The sequence below is a fragment of the Chinchilla lanigera genome, unplaced genomic scaffold (genome assembly GCF_000276665.1).
Source record: "Chinchilla lanigera isolate Chin_1 unplaced genomic scaffold, ChiLan1.0 scaffold00074, whole genome shotgun sequence".
Classification (NCBI taxonomy): Eukaryota; Metazoa; Chordata; class Mammalia; order Rodentia; family Chinchillidae; genus Chinchilla; species Chinchilla lanigera.
In genome coordinates, this window is record NW_004955475.1 from 1796163 (window position 1) to 1810151 (window position 13989).

Here is a 13989-nt window from a genome sequence, read left to right on the forward strand (position 1 = left end):
CCACCATGCCTGGCACTAGCACTATTTTGTTCTTTACTTATACTTTGTTCAGTATGATATTTAAAAATTGAAGGCTGGTGTGGTGGTTCATGCCTGTAATTCTAGCACTTGGGAGGCTGAGGCAGGAGGATCTCTATGAGTTTGAGTCCAGCCTCAACTACGTAGCAAGACCCTATCTAAACAAAACAAAACAAAACAAAACATTGCTCAATATGTTATAGATAATTTATTTTGGGTGTTTTACATATCATATCATTGCTTTCCTCCTTAGTCCCTCTTAAGTATGGTACTCACATTTTACAGATAAGAAAACTGATGCTCAGCAAGGTTAAGTGACTTGGTCTGAGACCAATAGTGGTAGATACTGTATAGTACTACATAACATGGTGTAACATTTTTCTTCGTTAAGTTATACCTTCAAATTGGTACCATAAGTTGTACCCGTGGCTAAGAGCATGACCTTTCAAACCAGACTAGGTTTGAATCTCAGTGCTCTCACTCACTTCTTAGCAATGCGTGTGGTCTTAGGCAAGTTGCTTAACTCAATTTTCTTTATCTACAAAGCAGAGGTAATTATAGCGTGCACCTACTAGCATTGTTGTGAGGATTAATTTTGCTTTTTGGAGATAGGGTCTTGCTGCATTGTCCAGTTGTCCAGGCTGGCCTTCAACTCCTAGGCTCAAGTGTACCTTATTCCTCAGCCTCACAAGTAGCTGGAGTTAAGAGGATTTAATGAGTTTAAAGACGTAAAATGCTGAGAACGGTGCCTGGCACATAGTAAGCATTCTCTATAAGTACAGTTGTTCCTCTGTATCTGTGGACCCCTCGCAGATACCAAGGACCCCTGGCAGATACCAAAATCAATGTGTGCTCTAATCCCATATATAAAATGGCATAGTATTCACATATAACTTCCACGTATCCTCCCTTACATTTTAAATCCCCTGTAGATTACTTATAAGATCTAATACAGTGTAAATTCTTCTGTAAACAGTTGTTATACTCTTGTTCAGAGAATAGTGGCAGGAAAGAAATTGTACATGCTGAATACAGATGCAGGGGTTTTTTGGTTGTTGTTTATTTGAGACAGGGTCTTGCTGCTGTGTAGTCCAGGCTTGCTTTAAACTTACTGTGTAGCTGAGGTAGGCTCCAACTCTCAGTGATCTTCCTGCTTCAGCCTCCTGAGTGCTGGGATTACAGATATGTGTCACCATGCCCCCAGCCTTTTGAATATTTCTGATCTGCAGTTGGTTGAGTATGTGGATATGTAACTCATGAATATGGAAAGTCAATTTTATTGGCTTAAAAAATTCAGTCTTCTTACTTGGGAATTTAGTGCCTCAGAAGGTGCACACATTATGCTGACACCAAATTGTTTTCTGACCTCTCCAGAGCTTTGGAGTTTTCTTAACTATAAGACAGACCATGTGGATCAGTTGCTACTTTTTAGCTTTCAGGACTCCTCCCACCCCATTCTTAACTGGATAATTCTTACTTTCCAGATTTTAACTTCTACATCACTTCCTCTGGGAATCCTCTGTTAACTTCCTTCCTTGTTTTCCACTCTCTGTGCCCACAGGGACTGGGGCTATTGACACTGTGTGATCAGGTCTGTCTTTACCACTATACTGTCTCACCCGCATCTGATCCATCGTTGACTCAAGGGCCCAGCGTGTGCAAACATAATTTTTTAGTATTGTGTGCCAGGCACTAATGTCTCAGTAATGCTAACTCAGTTCTCCCTCCTCCCTCCATGGTGCGTTGCGTATAGCCTAGGAGGAGATGACATGAGATAGACCCTTTCTAAAAAGGAGAAGGTAAAGACATTAGGACTGGTCCACTTCTGGGCTTTCCTGTCTTTATCCTGCCATAGTCCACATAGAAAATGATAACATTTGGATAACCCATTCAGTGGACTGGATGAGAATTGAACAACCTATTGACCCTGTATTCTTTGTGAATGGAGGCCATGCCTGTGCAGGGCTTGGTTAAAAAAAAAAGTATATTTTCTTTATATAATCATAAGTAATTTCATCATGAACCAGGCTATGTTAATGCAATCTGAGAATGGAAAAGACAATAGTTAACTGATTAAATAAAATAATATATATGTATACATAGGAATGCTGTCAGTTTTAGAAATAAGGAAGAACGTGGAAAGATTATTTGAAAAAAGTATTGTATGGAAAAGTCTTTAGATGGAAAGATTTCTAGGGTTTGTTTTGTTCTGGTTTTTGATTTTTTTGATACAAGGTCTTACTGTGTAGTTACTAACCTTGAATTCATTATGTAGCCTGGGCTGACCTTAGCCTCCCGAGTGCTTGGATTACAGGAATGTGGCACCACGGTCGGAGTTCTAGGATTTGTTAAGTGAATAAAAGCCAGTTGCCAACAAGACTACACTATGTTACCTTTCATGGTAGAAAATGGGGATAATAAGATTGTGTTTGTATTTGCATAAAGAAACTGATGAATGAGACCCTGTCTCAAAAAAACAAAAAGAAAAAGGATAAAATGGTCTTCACTGATAAATTGCAACTATACAGTGGATTGAGCCAAGTGTGGGGGGAGACCCCTTGAAATAAACTTTTCTTTGCAATGCTGAAGATTCAACCTAGGCAGGGCCTTGCCCACAAGTGATCTACCACTGAGCTATACCTTCAGTCTCTAAACACAGTTTTGTTTTTGCTTTTTGCTTTTTTCCTCACGCTTTTAATTTTGGAGCCATGTGATTATTATTACCTGTTACAAATGAAGAACAGTGGGCTGAGGGCAGAACTCAGGTAGAGTGCTTGCCTAGCATGTGTGAAGCCCTGCATTTGATCCTCAGAACTCAAAAAATTATCTATACTAGTGGAAAAATTTGAAAATTAAGTTGATAAGCTTCACATGAGCCCACAAAACAAAGCCCTTCACTGGTAAATTGCAACTATAGTAATAAGTAGATTAAGTGGCTGATTGCTGGGTGAGATGGGGGAAGGTGCCATGTGGTACAGCTATCTGTCCTCTAGGCTGGGTATACCTAGGACCCAAATAACGATAATGATTAAATCTGGGAAGGTGATCCAGTCCTACAGAGAGTGTTCAAATGCATTTTTTGCAGTGCTGAGGATCAAACCCAGTAACTTGTGTACACTAGGCAGATGCTTTACCACTGAGCTGCATCCCTTAGCCCCAGTACAATTTTAATTGTAATTTATTTTGTGTGTGTGTGTAGGGTACTGGGGGCTTGAACCTAGGACCTTCACACTGAACTATGTCCCCAGCCCTTTAAAAATTTTTTTTTTTTTAATTTTGAGACTGGGTCTTGTTATGTTGCTAAGTTGCCTGGGTTGGGCTTAAATTTGCAGTCCTTCTGCTTCAGCCTCCCAGAATGCTGGGATTGCAGGCATGCACCACCACGCCTGACTTTCAGTGTTTAAAGGGGGAGTGTTTTATCACTGAGAAAGTTCACAGTCATCAGTGTTGGTGGTGACAGGTAATCCATAGAACTAACCTGCCTGCCTGCTGGCTAGCTGATTAACAAGCAAAGGTAAAGGTAGGTCGTGGGGTGGTGGAAAGGCAAGGGAATTGAGGCTTTTTGCAGGAGTGCAATTGTAATGATAAGCCTGTGGGGTATTAGCTGGACGGGGAGGAAGGAGGAGTGGCTGATGAACCAGGAACTGAGTAGTGGATTCAGGTTTCTAGGAGGTTGAAAATAGGAGCAAGAGGTGTCTAAGGCTGCACACATCCATTTGTTTATTTATTTGTTGATTTGGTTGTTTTTTTGAGATAGGGGCTTACTAAGTAATTCAGGCTGACCTTGAACTCACTATGTAGTTTGACCTGACCTCAGACTCGAGGTGATCCTCCTTCCTTAGCCTCTCGAGTGTTGGGATTACAGGCATGTGGCGCCATGCTTGGCTAAGACTGCTTTTACTCTTCCAAGCTGTTCCAGGTGATGACCCAAAAGTGTAACATCTCCATCTCAGTGAGTGGCTGAGGTGGAATTGAGATCCATGTGGGTGAGGATATCAAAAACAGTAGGAAACCTGGGTTATTGGAAGAGTTTCCCAGTGATTCTCAGTTAACCCAGGTTGATGGTCATAGAGTTGGGATGAAAGTAAAGCTGTGAGCCAGGTGCTTTTTTTTTTTTTTTTTTTTTTGTGTTTTTTTTTGGTTTTTCTCCGGTACCGGGAACTGAACTCACGACCTTGCGCATGCCAGGCAGGCGCTTTTGCCGCTGAGCTAAATCCCCAGCCCCGAGCCAGGTGCTTTAATAATGAGGAAAAGTGACTCTAAGGTAATAGACATAGTAGCATGGTAAGGACTTAAGGGCAGTTTATCTTTTTTTTTTTTTGTCTTTTTAACAAAGAGTGAGAAATAGTTCAAGTCTGACAATGGCCAACATCTCTTATACCTACTGGCCCCAAGATAATTGTGTGCCAGCCAGAACAAGCATCTTTCTTTGGAGAGGCCGATAAGTAAAGCATTGCTTTTGGGAGATCCAAATCTGAAGGCAGGAGCTTGGGAAATAGATCCCAAGGAGAGGCTGAAGAACTTGGGGAATGCTGATGGCACCCCCATGGGAGTTTCAGAGGACTTCATGGGAAGTTTGATGCCAGTGCAGAGGGAGGATGGGGCAGGTGAAGTCAGTGCAGCAGTGCTATACAGGGAAGTATGGGGGTAAGGGTATGGGAAATGAGGGATGAACGAATGCAGAGGTCTGCTTTAGAATATTGGTGAGCAAATGTGATTTTAGGCCTAGATGTTCAATGTAGCCATCAAGTCTCAAAGAGATTAAAAAAAAATCTTTAGCTTGTACCGTAGTGCATACCTGTAGTCCCAGCTGTTCAGGAGGCTTGAGGCAGAAGGATCATTTGACTCAGGAGTTTGGGGCCAGCCTGGGAAACACAGCAGGAACCCATCTCAAAAACAAACAAAGCTGGGTGTGGTGGTGCATGCCTGTACTGTCATCCCAGCAGTCTGGGAGGCTGAAGCAAGAGGATTGCAAATTTGAGTCCATTTTGGGCAGTTTCAGCAATTTAGTGACAACTTGTCTCAAAGTTGTCACTTGTCTCAAAGTAATAAAAAAGGGCTGTGAATGTAGCTTAGGGTTCGATATCCAGTAGCACAACAAAACAACCTCCCCAAACCACACACAAGTCAAAATTCAAGGTTATACAGTTAAGTAGTTGTTGAGCTAGAATAAGAAGCTTATCTATTAGCTGCAAAACATTGAAAAAACTCTCAAAAGCAGTTGAAAGACCAATTAGTATAGGCTCCTGAGTGCTGCAGTGCTGAGTGATGTCTGACTGCACCCCTTGCCTTTTAACTTCTCCACTGTTCCTCGCCGCCTCAAGCAGATGCTTTCCTCCTTTCTGAGCTATGTATTTTCTTTTATTGTGTGCATGTATCCAGTGTAGGCATTCTGTTTCCAGGAGAGTTACGCAGATGGAAATCATGGAAATTGAGTAAAATGACCAGATCTGGTTCATTCCAACAATCGAGGTTTTTTTTTCCTTTTTTTTTTTTTTTTTTTTTTGCCACATGGGTACTTTGAAGAAAAGGAGACTTGGGAACTATATTGTGTTTTTCTCATTTGTGTGTGTGTGTGTGTGTGTGTAGGGGAATTAGTGGGAATTGAACCCAGGGACAGTTTACCACTGAACTACATCCACCAGTCCCATTTTTAATTTTTTGAGATAGACAGGATCTCTTAAGTCACTATGTAGCTTATCCTGGCCCTTGTTTTTGATGATACTGGGAAATGAATCCAGAACCTTTGTACTGATCTACATCCCTAGCTCTGTCCCCTGCCCCGGTCCTTTTGAGACAGGGTCTCGCTGTGCAGTTCAGGCTGGCCTTGAGCTCACTTTGTAGCCCAGACTGGCCTCGAACTCGTAATGATCCTCCTGCCTCAGCCTCCTGAGTGCTGGGATTATAGGCATGCACCACCGTGCCTGGCCTATATATCCTCTTTTCTTTTTTTTTTTTATTGTACCAGAATTGAACTCAGGACCTTGTGGTTGCCAGGCAGGCACTGTGCCATTGAGCTGTATCCCCGGCCCTTCCAGCCCTATTTTTTGAGACAGGTTCTTATTAAGTCACTAAATTGCCCAGGCAGTGCTTTAATTTGTGATCCTCCTGCCTCAGGCTCTCACAGTCCTGGCATTATAGGCATGTAATCCCATGTAAGGTGATACATTATAGGCATGTAATCCCATGTAAGGTGGTACATTATGTGTACCACCTTGCCCAGCTTGCTTCCAGTTTTGATCCTCCAGCTTCAGCCGCCAGAGTAGCTGGGATTGTAGGCTTGGGTCATTGCACCCCAGTGTGGTTTTTTTTTTTTATATACACAGTCACATTCATTATCATAACTATTATATCAGGTTGAATTTCTATCATCTTTTATTTCTTTTTTTAATTTTTTGCTAAGCTAACAAAGTATTTAAATAATACCCCATCAGTAATTAAAGTTACATTAGGAACTGCGTTCATATTTATGTCAAGCATAATGAAATTTGTACTTCTCTACCAAATTGCCAGTGTCGAATAGTAGCTGTTTTCATCCTACCTTTACAGAGTGAAATCTTTAGCATACTTTAAAACCTTTGCTTTCCTGATCCCCATTGCTTGATTCTTTGTTGCAATTGGTATTTTAGTTGTGATCTATTTCTTATGGTATGGTTTCTGGATATTAAGAGTCCTTTCTTATGTATATTATAATTGTTAGCTTCATCACCAGCTCTCTTAGCCTTGATGATCAGTTTTAACAGATTTTCTGTCTACTGTTATGTGTTTCCTTTACATTGAGATCTGTATTCTGATTTAATTTTTGTATTTTTTTTGAGACATGGTTTCCCTGTGTAGTTCAGGCTGGCCCTGAACTCACTGTGTAGCCTGGGTTGGGCTGGAACTCAAGGTGATCCTCCTGCCTTAACCTCCCAGGTGCTGGGATTACAGGTGTGTACTGCCAAGGCTGTTTTAGGATCTTAATCTTTTTTTTTTCCCAGTGCAGGGGGTTGTGCCCAGGCCTTACACACTTTGCTGTACTACTGAGCTACATCCTTGGTTTTTCTTTTTTACATTTTTTTTTTGAGACGGAGTCTCATTATGCTGTTTAAGCTGGACTCAAACTCTTGGCAGTCCTCCTGCCTTAGTCTCTCAAGTGCTGGGATTACAGGCATGTGCTACCCTTGTTAATTTTTTTTTGGCTTTTTGTGACAGGGTCTTGCTGTGTAGTTCAGCCTGGCTTTGAACTCACCACTATGTAGCCCAGGCTGGCTTCAAACTCAAGGTGGTCCTCCTTTCTTAACCTCCTGAGTGCTGGGATTACAGGCATGGCCACCAACCCTGGCATCCTTGTTAATTAATCTTGATGCTCTGTGCACCTGTCCAACCTGAAACCTCAAGATATCTTCAGTTTGAGTAACTTTCACTGTTTATTTTTGAGACATGGTCTTGCTGTGTACCTCAGGCTGGCTTTAAATTCACTATATGGCCACAAACTTGTGGTATCCTCCTGCCTCAGCCTCCCAAGTGCTGGGATTTACAGGCAAGTTCCACCATGCCTGGTACATTTCTATTTAATGATACTGGAGTCTTTTTTAACTCTCAAGACTATGCACTACACATTTAGAAAAACTTTTCTAGTAATAGACTATAGAAATGAGGATAGCCTTAAGTTTTGGAAACTTTTCTTTCTCACATAGTTCCTTTGAAGTGTCTCTTGAATTTCCTTGAAGATTTGCAAGTGATTAAGTGCTGTTTGCTGTACTATAGGGGTATCACACCAAATTTTTAGAAAAGGTGCATTATGGGAGTGTGTAATGCCTACATTTATTTTATAGGAGTATTTCTATTGATAAATCATTAAGTTTAATTTTATGAGTTTTATTATATTAAATAATGTGTACTGAACAGGAAAATAAAATATCAATAAAATAACAAATTTTTAATGTGTCCTGAGTGTTTAGAATAAACAACATTTTCAACATCAACTGTTTACCTGCCTACAAATTCTCAAAAATAATAGCAGAAATAAATTCCTGTGTGAACTACAATGAAAATACAAACAAAACTCTGCCACAGAAATAATCTTTGCTTCAGTTATCGCATCTAAGACAGTCTTCACACATGCCAGCAGCATGTTCCATACACAAGTCTCGCTTACAGTTGAGAGCACATGTGCCTAACTTTCCTTTCCTGTTTGGCAGGCCATACTTGTCACCTCTCTTGTCTTTCTCTTGTCAGGAGTTTCCTATTATTCATTGTCCACTTAATAGGAAATGAAATATCAATAAAATATCAAATATGTAATGAGTGTTCAGTGTAAACATCAACATTTATTTTCTTTCTTTCTTTCTTTCTTTTTTTGGTCTTTTTGAGACAGGGTCTTGCTATGTAGTTCAGGCTGGTCTTGAGCTCACTTTGTAGCCCAGGCTGGCCTTGAACTCACAACGATCCTCCTGCCTCAGCCTCCCTAGTGCTGGGATTACAGTTGTGTGACACCACACCTGGCCTAACATCAACACTTTCAACATCAGCTATTTACCTGCTTACAAGATAGAAAAAATAACAGCAGAAATAAATTAGTATGTGAACTACAATGAAAGTACAAATATGTAAAACTCTACCACAAAAATAATCTTTAACTGTCACACCTAAGGAAGATTTCACACATGAGAACAGCATATTCCTTACACAAGTGTCACACTGATAGCACACGTGTTGTTTTCCTGTCTTTTTTGGTAAGACATACTTGACATTTTGCTGGTCTTTCTGTTTTCTTAGGAGGTTCTTGTGATATTTCACCTCTCTGTTTACCAGTCTGCTCCAGAATTCTTTAAGGAATTCTTTAGGCAGATACATACTGTTTTTCCTCTGTTGTAATTGATCATTTATCAATTCCAGTCACAGTCCTTTAAGAAAATTTCTCTGTGATATTTTGTGCTTGTTATTTTCTTTGTAAACTATGCAACTTTATGCCTGACATGCTTAAGATTGAGTAAAACACAACCATTGGCCAACACTTTGTGTTTTGAGTGATATCATAGATGCTGCATAACTCAACAAAATCTACTCTCCCTTTTGTTTTCTTGTAAAATGGGACCACATGTGGCTTCATTTCTGTTGAGGATTCGCTATCTTTTTGTTTGTTGGTTTGCTTTGAGACAGGGTTTCAATCTGTAGCCTTCAATTCACTGTGTAGCATCTGCTGATATTGAACTCACAGGACCATCCTGCCATAGCCTCCCCAGGTGCTGGGATTACAGGTGTGTACTACCACACTTGGCTTCATTATCAATCCTATCATGATGGGGTAATGGTGACAATATCAATACTACTTTGTTTTTCTTTGCCATTTAGGAGGCCAATGTTAAGTCTGAAAACCAGAGACTTTCTAAATTTTTTTTTTCCTGTCTGGCATAGTGGTGCATGCCTGTAATCCTAACACTTGAGAGGCTGAGGCAGGAGGGTTGCTGTGAGTGTGAGACCAGCCTGGGCTACATAGTGAATCCAGGGCAGCCTGAACTACATACATAGCAAGACCCTGTCTCAGACAAAATTTTTTTTCCTCTTATTTATTGGTACATTTTAGCACTTTTTTAAGGGGGAGAGACCAGCCCATTATTGATACATTTTAAATGTATGTAATGATCACATTCATCATAGGGAATTTGTACCTCTACGTGGTATACAGTCATCCCTTGCTATATCACGGTTCACTTATTGCGGCTTCACTGTATTGCATTTTTAAAAAAAGTATATCTAATTTTCTATTGTAGCGTTTTCTCTATATTGTGGGATTTTGTGGTATATAGGTATTTGTATAATATTTATGATTTTGATTATTTTTGCCTAAAGATTTAAAACTATTAAAAAATAAAAAACATTAATTTAAACACACTAAAAGACTGTTAAATCAAAATAAAATACAGTATGTATTTCATCAGCAGATGAATACTGTACTGTACACAATGGAAATGCAATACGCCATTACTGCTCATGCAAGTTTGCCAATGTGAGATTGTACATGGCACACTGTTGGCTGATGGAATGGAAGGTGACCAACCACAGCACTGTGTTCTGTATCCTGGGTGCTGCTTGGCTCAGTGATCATAGCATTGGTCTGTTTGCTCTCCCATACTGTGTCCATACGTTCAGCATCTCTCCTTGCTCTTCTTGGCTGTACAGTACATTCATCTCATTATCATCACCTTCATCACCATCAGTACTGCACAGCTACATAATTCATAATCTTTTAGTATACTTCACTGGTGAGTGCCCATATAGAATTTTACATGTTGTTAAAATTACGTAGGTTTAAGAGTGTGGAAAGTGTTTAAGAGCAAATGAAGTGTTTATAACAGTGTGGGAAAGGTTAGTAAGACAGTGAGAAAGGTTTATAGGAGTGTAGGAAGGGTTTATAAAGCCTTAAAGCCCACACCCAGCTTAGAAAAAACTTTTATTTATTTTCTTTAAGTTTATTGATACATTTTAGGTATATATAATGATCACATTCATTTTAAGGAATTTATACTTGTACATGATACAACTTGATTCTTTTTCCTCCCCATTGCCCTGCTCTCCCTTCAACCCCTCTTCCCCCTCCTTATTTACAAAAGCTTTGTTTACATTTTTTTCCATCTACTTTTTCTTCTCCCCCTCTTTGCTCCCTGTTCCCCTTGTCATTTGAACATTTTCTTCCTGTTTCCCTGTATCTATTATATATTTTGGTCCTTACTAGTACTTTTGGTTTCTCACACCACAGAAACAATTTGGTTTTTAAATGTGTGTGCCTAATTTAGTTCTCTTAAGAATATGGTGTCAAGGTGCATCCATTTAGCTAGTTGTCTCAAGCTTATCTTTTTTTTCCCCAATAAGATTTTATTGGTGCATTTTAGGTGTGTATAACGATCACATTCATCATAATTTGTACCCGTACATGATTTTTGTTTCTTTTTCCCATTCCCCCCTTCAGCTCCTCCCTCTCCCCATTTACAAGGCCTTTGTTTCTACTTTTTCTTTTTTTTTTTTTTTACCTTTTCCTTCTTTCCCTCCCCCTTCCCTTGCTCCCCTCCTAATTTGAATATTTTCTTTCTGTTTCACAATACCTATTATACATTGTGGTCCTTACTTACACTTTCAATTTCTCACACCGGAGAAGCAATGTGGTATTTACACTTGTGTGTCTGATTTCACTTAAGAGTATGGTCTCAAGGTGCATCCATTTACTTAGAAATGTCCCAAGGTTATCTTTATGTCACAGTAGTACTCCACTGTATAAAATAATCATGTGCTCTTTATCCATTCACTGGTTAATGGGCATTTGGGGTGTTTCCAAGATGTTGCTGTTGCAAACTGTGCCACTATAAACATGGGTGTGCTTATATCACTGTGATATGATGCTTTTAATTCTTTTTTTTTTTTTTTGGTTTTTCTCCGGTACCGGGAACCAAACTCACGACCTTGCGCTTGCCAGGCAGGCGCTTTTGCCGCTGAGCTAAATCCCCAGCCCCAGATGCTTTTAATTCTTTCAGGAAGATACCAAGAAGGGGAACACCTGGGTCAAATGGAACCTCTCTACTCCTAGTTTTTTGAGGAATCTCCACACTGATTGTCAAAGTGGTTGCACCAGTCTGCACTCTCACTAACACTGGAAAAGGGTTCTTTGTTCTCCACAGCACCTCTAGCATTTGTTATTGGTTGATTTCTTGATGATAGCCAGTTTTCCTGGAGTGAGATAGAATCTCCATGTTGTTTTAATTTGCAGTTTTTGAATGACCAGTGATATTGAATATGTTTTCATAAATTATTTGCTGTTTCTACTTCCTCATCTGATATATGTCCGTTCATTTCAGATGCTGCTTTTAGGATTGGGTCTTTAAATTTGGTGGGGGTTCTGATTTTTTTTGAGTTGTTTATATATTCTAGATATTAATCCTTTGTCTTGAGAATAGTTGGTAAAATTTTATGTCTATTCTCTGGATTGTTTCTTTACTCTGTTGGTGGTTTCTCTTGCTGAGCTAAAGGTTTTTAGTAAGGTGAGATCCCAGTTGTTGATTCTTTGTGATAGTACAATTGGGGTTTTATTCATAAAATCTTTGCATATACCAGTGTTTTCAAGAGTTCTACATGTTTTATCTTCCAGCACATTTAATGTTTCTGTTTTAATATTTAGATGTCAGACCCATTTCTATTTTAGTTTAGTGCATGGTGAAAGATATGGGTGTAGTTTTAACCTTTGGCATGTGAAAAGCCAGTTTTTCTGGCTTTTATTATTTATTAAAGAAGCTATCTTCCATTCTATCTTCCATAAAGAAGCTACACCATTTATTAAAAAAAGCTATATTCCAGTGAATGTTTGGCTCCTTTGTCAAAGATAAAGTGGCTGAGTGTGTTTGAGTTGTTCCTGTATTTTTTAATCTGTTCCATTGATCCTTGTTTTTTCCAAGTACTGTGCTGTTTTTATCACAGTAGCTTTGTAATATAATTTCAAGTCAGTGATTGTGATACCCCTGACCTTGCCTTTGTTGCCCAGAATTGCTTTTGCTGTTTTTGGTCTCTTTCAGTTCCAAGTGAATTTTAGGATTGTTTTCTCTAATTCTGTGAGATATGGTATTGGAATTTTGATGGGATTGTATTAAGTCTCTGTAACAATTTTGGAAGTAGGGCCATTTTCACTATATAGGTTCTGCCTATCCAAGAACAGGGGATGTCTTTCCATTTTCTGATATCCTCTTCAGTCTTTTTTTTTTTTTTTTTTTCAGAATACTATAGTTTTCATTGTAAACGTCTTTTTACTTTGTTAGATTGATTCCTAAGTATTTCTTTTTTGCGGGGGGTGCTATTGTGAAAGATGTTTCTCTTAATTTTTCTCAGCGAGTGTGTTATTTCTGTTCAAGAGAGCTATTGGTTTTAGAGTGTTTTTAGAGTGATTTTAGATGTCGACTTTGTATCCAGGAATGCTACTAAATTTGGTTATTAAATCTAGAAGTCTTTTGGTGGAGTTTTTGGGGTCTCCCATGTAGAGTATCATGTCATCTGGAAATAATGATAATTTAACTTCTTCCCTACCTGTCTTTATTCTTTTGATTTCTTTCTTTTGTCCAATTGCTCTGGCTAGTATTTCCAGAACTATATTGAATAAGAGTGGTGATAGTGGATGTCTTTGTCTTGTTCCTGATTTTATTTGTTTGTTTGTTTTTTTTTTTTTTGGTTTTTCTCTGGTACTGGGAACCAAACTCACGACCTTGCGCTTGCCAGGCAGGCGCTTTGCCACTGAGCTAAATCCCCAGCCCCTTTGTTCCTGATTTTAGAGTGAAAGCTTTTAGTTTGTGCATTTAGTATGATGTTGTCTATTGGTTTTTCATAAATGGTATTTATCAGATGTATTCCACTTATCTGTAGAGTTTTTTTTTTTTTTTTTGTCAAGAATGGGTGTTGGATGGATATTGTCAAAAGCCTTTTCTGCATCTATTGAGATGATTGTGTGGTTTTTGTCTTTGGCTGTTTATATGGTGTATTACATTTATTTACTTATGCTAAACCATCTTTGTATCCCTGGAATAAATCCTATTTTGTCATGGTGTATAATCTTGATGATTTGCTTTGTTCTGTTTGCCAGTATCTTATTGAGGATTTTTGCATCTATATTCATTAGGGAGATTGGCCTGTACTTCTCTCTTGGGTTGGATCCTTCTCTGGTTTTGGTTTCAAGTTAACGATTGCCTCTAGCAATGAGTTTGAAAGTTTTGCTTCCCTTTAGTTTCATTAAAGACTTTGAGATGTAACAGCTTTAGGTCTTTTCTAAATTTCTCTCTCGGTAGGTTTTTAATTACATCTTCAATTTCATTGCCTGGTATTGGTTTATTTAAAATTTTTATATCTTCCTTAAACTCAAGGATTTTTTAGGTAAATGGATGCATGTAGAGAACATACTCATAAGTGAAATAAATCAGGCTCACATGTGTAAACATCATATTGTCTCCCTAGTGTAAG

At 39.0% G+C, this 13989-nt stretch overlaps 1 protein-coding gene across 2 annotated transcripts in view; it reads left to right on the plus strand.

Annotated features, from left to right (window-relative positions):
• Gnl3l (guanine nucleotide binding protein-like 3 (nucleolar)-like) overlaps nucleotides 1-13989 on the plus strand; it is a 57334-nt gene that overhangs the window by 3895 nt on the left and 39450 nt on the right. The gene's annotated exons all lie outside the window — the stretch shown is intronic.